Source organism: Schistocerca serialis, chromosome 4 (assembly GCF_023864345.2).
Source record: "Schistocerca serialis cubense isolate TAMUIC-IGC-003099 chromosome 4, iqSchSeri2.2, whole genome shotgun sequence".
NCBI lineage: Eukaryota > Metazoa > Arthropoda > Insecta > Orthoptera > Acrididae > Schistocerca > Schistocerca serialis.
In genome coordinates this window covers 766085126-766092408 of record NC_064641.1, presented here as the reverse complement: position 1 = coordinate 766092408, position 7283 = coordinate 766085126, and positions in this window count along the sequence as shown.

Below are 7283 nucleotides of genomic sequence, written 5' to 3'. Positions count from 1 at the left end.
GTTTGTAGACATAGTATAATTATTACTAAATATATCAGTTTAATGACAGAATTGCTAATTATGTTTGAGTGTAAATAGTACAGTCGACTTCTAACAAAAAACCTTGATTACTAATCAAGAAAAAAGATTTTAATCTTACCTGTAAGAATTTCCATTAGATTTAGTAGCCCAATAATTGCTGTATTTATTGCAACAACTCAACAAAAAAATTAATCAGTGTCTGAGGAAAAAGCTACATTTTAAAAATGGACTTGGTCCTAAAACTACAGCTCAAATAGCTTCTCTTCTGGTTCTCTTGAATTTCTGTTAAGTTTTTTCGTTTATAATATAGAAATCACACTAATTTTATCAATGCAATCATTATAAAAACTTCAAATAGTATAATATATATAGTATTCAAAATATTTTAACATGGTGCTTTTAGGAATGAAATTAAGTAGTTTTGTAATAACCAAAATTAAGGGTCCTAGTACTGATATTAATCGATCATTTTTACACTGCATAAGAAATGACTAAGTAGAGTCAATTTCCACATTGAAATTTCGTAAATACCTTTAAAATATTCACACTTCTGCAGTAATGTTAGCTGCAACAAGTCGATACTCTAAGTTATACTACATAGTATTATTAAAATGGTAAGACTATCATGTGATACCTGTCATTTTGTTTAGCAGAAATTCACAGAGTGAAATAAGCTCAGAGTTAAATAACATAATTGATCTTTATTAGAAACCAAATGTGACACAGTAACAATGCAACAAGGAAACCAAAGAACATGCTACATAATGTCTTAGGATGAGTGCATGTAAGTGCCCTCTGTCATACTCCTAATCGTCGACAGAGCATTCCTGTTTGATATGAATTTCTTTCTAATTATAGAGGTTTCTAAAAAATCAAGTCTGCCAATTCTTTGGCAGAACAAATGTAACAAACTTCAGTCTCATTATTTTCAATGTATTTACATATGTGATGGTATTTAATATCTAAGATTTTTTTACATTTTAGAGTTCTGCATTTTTAATCAAGCAAATAGCACTTTGGTCATCAATACAGAGTGTGGTCGATATTTCTAACTGAAAATCCAATTTCGCAGAGTAAATTACACAACCAAAGAACTTCATTAGCAGCATCTCAAGCCACCAAATATTCAGCCTTCATTGTTGATCTTGTTACAAATTTCTGCCAATGTAAACACCATGACACAGGCCCAGCTGCTAGCAAACTCTCATAGCCTGCAGATGATGGATGGATTTCATTGTAACTAGCAAAACTGGCATTAGAGTAGACCACCAGTTGGTTGCGTCAGCTTTGTATCTTATGACTGGATCCTTGGTCCCCTATGGATGCTTCATAATTCTTTTAAAAGTATGTCAGTATTAAAGGCCTTGAATATATAAAAACCTACTAAATGTGATCACAGTGAACCTGGTATCTGGCTGTGAGACAGGGGCTGCAAATATTTAGCTATTGTCTGCCCGTCAATAGAGGTTATCCATGAGCTTTACTTCATTCTGAACTTCTGAAGAAGGCAGTTGATGTACTCTTGCTGACTTACATAGATTTCTTTTGCAAATTGTTGTGTTCAATTTCCATTGCACAGAAGCATTTTCCATTGTACACAGTAACTTCAAAAGATGAACTCAGTGTTACGAAAAGTTTTCCTGTATTTCTGGAGACTTGCAGATGGATTAGATGTAGTCCTCATAAAGTGCGAGGTAGGTATCCAGATCATCTGTTAATACACTGAAAATGCATTTGTCTGCATCAGTTGCTCGAATCCAAACACTGTCAGAAAAGGTACAAATTTTTGATTCCTGCAATGCAGTGATGTTTTAGCTTGCGTAGACTCTTCTTCAAATGGCAAACAAAATTTGAGTCCTCTAAGACAAACCATTTTAGGTGCTCTGTGTAAACTACTTTCAAATTCCTATTAAGGAATGCATTTTTAACATCAAATCACCTGATTTCCATATCATGTGAAGCTGCTAGTGCTGATAAAACTGTAATTGATTCATATGGGACTACAGGGGAAACAGTCTTTTCATAAGCGATACTTTCTCTTGCAAGTAATCTATTGTAAATAATCATGCTTTACATCGATCAGCTTTCTTTTAGAATCTGCTTCATATGCTAGATCCATTTACATCCAACTGTCTTTCGATTATATACTAATGGTCATAGACGTGCACAAAGCCTGCGCGGCCCAACTGGTACTGCAGCCATGACTGCCAGGTGAGCTTGACCCGTGCTGCCCCGTCAGCCAGTGCAACTGCACCAAAGCCTGTCAGGCCACACAGTGACCCACCACTGCCTGGATCCGCTCAAGTGGCCTATGTGGGTTAGCTGCTGGATTGCTGTGAGTACAGGCACAAAACAAAATCTCTGAGGCCCATTTGCAAGTAGTTTCTTACTTTGCCCAGTATATACCAATACAGCAATTCAGAACTGATCTCTTGTACTGTGGAAGACTGTATCGAATTGTTTATTAAAAATTTTGAAGTTTTAGAAATCTGTTTAAATTCAAGTCAAATTCAGTATTTCAATACCATTCGCTATTTCACAGTAGAAGTTCATCTTACTTTGGACGAAAATATCAAGAACATAATTAAAGAATATTTGAAGGGACTTGGAAAACTTTCAAAGATTATTTCCCTGATTATTCTGCACACCATCTTCTTTAAATAAGACCTCTTATTCAGTTCTGGGTGTTTAACATATTTAACAAAAATTTAAATTTTGACTGTCGATAAATACATCCTTTTGCATATATGGGGGCACTTACCTCATCCTTTGCCACATTCTCAGCACAGGTTCCCTATATGTGATACACCCATGTCTCAAGCAACTGTCAGCTTCCATAGTCTTGAAATACTTCAAGAAGTTAAATTAATTTGTCAGCTACCTGCTAATCCCTGTTATCAAACAAGTTTATTTTCCCAAAGTCAGATAAAATGTTATCAGTTTGTTTATACTGCATGGACATGGATTTTAGCATGACTCACGAAATATACCAGCAAGTCTCAATGTGCTGCCTTATGGTAAACTGCGACTGTGAGTCTTTCACATGGCCACTCCTTTTTGAATAAGTTACGACATTTTTCATTGCTTCCAACGATGCACAAACATCAGGATAATATTTTTGCAACCGTTTATTATCGAGGGTGTGGCAAAGAACAGTGCTAAGTGATTTGTTGTTGCAGGGAATGTGACAATAGTTCTCAAGTGCCCTTTTCACATTTTCCCCCACTCAGTAACGAATGTAACCCTTTACAGATGGCTTGTAAATATGCCTAACTCGTTCATGTTAGCTTCAGTTTCTTGCCATATATTTGCAGCACTTTTCTCAATATCAGACAGGAACTCTGCAACACATGGGAGCAGATTTTATCAGTACAGTTCTTGTAAGATTGAATATGTAATCAAATAATCCATCTTAGCATACAAAATTGGACATATATCAGTTTTATGTATGCACTTACCAACTTCCATGTTCTGCAACACTTGGGCGGCCATAGTCACATAGTATTTGTCTCACATGTGCAGATTTTTACAGCAATGGGCCAGACCCTATATAGGAAGTCCATGGGTTTTACTGTGGTTTTCACATATCAGCAAGTTATAGTTGCATCCAGTTTGGTAAAGGAATGGACCACTAACCACATCGAAAAACTTATGAAATTGTACCACAAAAGACCTTGCTTGAGAATAAAGACCCAGGAACATTACACAAACAAGAATATAAAAAACTGGGCGCACAAAGAAATGGCTGAAACATTTCTAGACTACATTCCAACTGTGGACCAATGTGTAATAAAATCCTAGCTACAAAATTTGAATTCAAGATTCAGAAAAGAGCTCAGAAATGTGGAGGCCTTAGAAAGAAGCAGAGACAGGAAAGAATGAATCGTGTAAACCAATCTATAGTTTCTTGTACTTTGTTCATTGTTTTGTTATGTATTATTGTGTTACACCCAATATTTTACATTACGAGTTGTTTCTCTTTACAAAAGATCAAAAACGCGCTCTCCTATGTTATCAGACCTTCACGATTCTCAAAGGAGTACTGACGATTCAGAAAGCAAATTTGCCCTTGTGTTGTCTCTCATTCCTGCCTTCCCAGTGCTGCCTGTTTCCCTGTTGCACCAAACCCTGTTAATGCTCAGGTATGGCCGGATACTCGAATGAGCCATTGGCCTCAGCAGTGCTTTGCAGCTCATGCTCTCAGTACGCAGTACAGTTGAGCTTGACTACCTACAGTGCAGAATGGAGCAGTCGGCTGCAGGCAGACTTAGGTGGGTAAATGTGGTGGAATGCACAGTTCTGGTAACGGTACCAAATCTCGAGTTTCATTCTTCTTCAAAGATGCCATTTTTTTCTTCCATTGTTTGCTTCCATTTTGATGATACTTGTAACAGCATTACTTCCAAAAAAGTTGAGGTTGAAAGATAATGTCAGAGTGAGCTCTATCTAGGTGTTGAAAATGTACAGGTGCTTACAGATTAGATCGATCATTCAGGTTCATCCTTGACCTGTTTACCATTATCACACCCTTCAGTTTCCTCTTGAACTTCTACAATGCCCTGATCACCCAAGTAAAAGTTAGTGTATTTATGTTTCATGTTTAAGGCATGGGTTTCTTCGTCATTGAAAGAAGCATTGAAGGAGATCGTAATTTTGTTTGATTCAGGGTGGTACTCATAGAACTGATAATTGTTATTACACAAATCACAGCCAACCATTATTGACTTCTTTAATTTACTATCTCATTTTGATCTAAATTGTCCATGAATGTGTACATATGCTCTTATCCAAACTTCCTCATGTCTTTTAAAGATGGAGGTATTCCAAATCATTTTTCATACAGTGTAAAATTTTGTGTGCTTTTCACAATCGTTCATATATGCAGTACAGTTTGCTGCCTCCGCCCACAATTCATGAGACAAGCCTGTAGTCAACAACATGCTGCATGCATACTCAACAATACACCCATTCTGTCTCTCAGTATGGCCTTTTGCTGTGGTGTATAGGGTTCGTTTTCTCAGGTATTATTCCATTTTACTTGAAATAATCTTCAAATATTTGATTCATGATTATTACTAGTATCAGCAAGCTACATTGATCTTTAAATCGTTTTTATTTTATAAATCATTCACGATGACTCCATTTTGTCATATTGCCACCATTATGTGCTCTGTCAACACATAAGTATGTGATGGTTTTAATATAAAGGTTTGTGACTACAATCAAAAATGTTATAACACATCGTTAGGCATTTTTGCCTTGCATGTAATATCTGTTGTTTTTAGTATTATTAGTTTCTTTTTCTTTTGACAGCTTGGATGATAGTGGATCAGCGATATTACATGTTTAAGTAGTTACCATTATAAAAAAGTGATGTGTGGAAATTCGGTTGTTTTTTATTATTTGGTTCTAATTATGTTTTGATCTGGACTTCGTTTTAGTTTTCTTTGAGATTTTATGTTATAATTTCATTTTCTCGTAATAATTTTGTTATCGTCTATGATTTCTGATATTTTCTTGGTGTTACGTCTTTGTTTTATACTCTTCGTGTTTCTATCACTGTTACTATGTGTATGTGTTATGTAGTGTCTCTCATTTATTACATTACCCATTTTCTTGATTTATAGGGTGAATAAAGTTTTCTATGTATTTTTTGTGCTTTAGTTCAGTTTGTTCATTCTCTGCTTTCAGACTTGATCAAAGTATTCGACTTTGTGTCACACAGAACTATGTTAATAAAATTAGCTTACTATGACATAAGAGATAAATCATTGAGTATATTTAGAACCTGTCTAGTGACAGGCTAGAGGAGGTATATACAAATAATCAGGCTTCACAGTTGTTGAAAATAAAATGTGGAATACCACAGAAGGATCAGTTCTCTTACTTTTTCCCTTTGTTGTTTATATAAATGATTTCTCAAGTCATGTACCATATGTGAATGTGCTCTGTGCTGACACCACACTGATAGTAACAGGTGAAAACTTACAAAATGTTCTAAACTTCAACAAAGAAGACATCGAGATGCCCGATCACTGGTGTTTGACCAACCAGTTATCCGTTAACAAAATAAAAACAGACGAACTATATTTCAGTCTCAGAGCAATGAAGTCTGAGAGTAGGAATGTGAAATCAATTGGACTCATGACTAATAAAAGACTATCATGGGATGGATGCATAAATTACTTAAGGAGTAAATTAGTAAGAGTATTATTTTTGTTATATAAATTAAGACAAAATGTCTGTAAGAATCTACCACCATACTTTTATTATGCATTCTTCCATTCACGCAAGCGATATGGAATACTGTTGTTGGGAAATGCACAAGAATCGACCTATATTCTTCAATGACAAATGAAAGCCATTAGATATATACTAGCTTTGCCTCTCAGAGAAACTTGTAGAAGTCAATTCACATCACTTAAGATTTACATTTATAGTTCTCTTATTTATGCCAAAGAAAATTCAAACAATCTGAGACTACGAAATAATATTCATTTGCAAAGTACAAGAAAAAGCTGCACGATAAATTTACCATGCTCAAGACTTTCTCACACAAACCGTAGCCGTAAACACATGAGCCCGAAATTCTTCTACAAACTACCAAAAACAGCTCATTTAACACCCCTACACAAGTTTAAAGAAGTTTTAGAAGCTTTACTAAAAGAGTGACATTTTTGTACAAAATGGCCGGCCGAAGTGGCCGTGCGGTTCTAGGCGCTACAGTCTGGAACCGCGTGACCGCTACGGTCGCAGGTTCGAATCCTGCCTCGGGTATGGATGTGTGTGATGTCCTTAGGTTAGTTAGGTTTAACTAGTTCTAAGTTCTAGGGGACTAATGACCTCAGAAGTTGAGTTCCATAGTGCTCAGAGCCACTTGAACCATTTTTTTTTTGTACAAAATGGTTCATATGGCTCTGAGCACTATGGGACTTAACTTCTGAGGTCATCAGTCTCCTAGAACTTAGAACTACTCAAACCTAACTAATCTAAGGACATCACACACACCCATACCCAAGGCAGGATTCGAACCTGCGAGCGTAGCAGTCGCGTGGTTCCAGACTGTAGCACCTACAACCGCTCGGTAACTCCGGCCAGCAGATTTTTGTACAGTTGATGACTTCATGGAAACTGATTTTCAAGAATTGTGCTTTGAGTAAGTGTACTTTTAAAGAAAATTGTATCTAATAAGTATACAATTAGAATCATTCATTTATATACCTGTGGCTGAACGTACTATTGTCTTTGCTCCAGTAGCCATT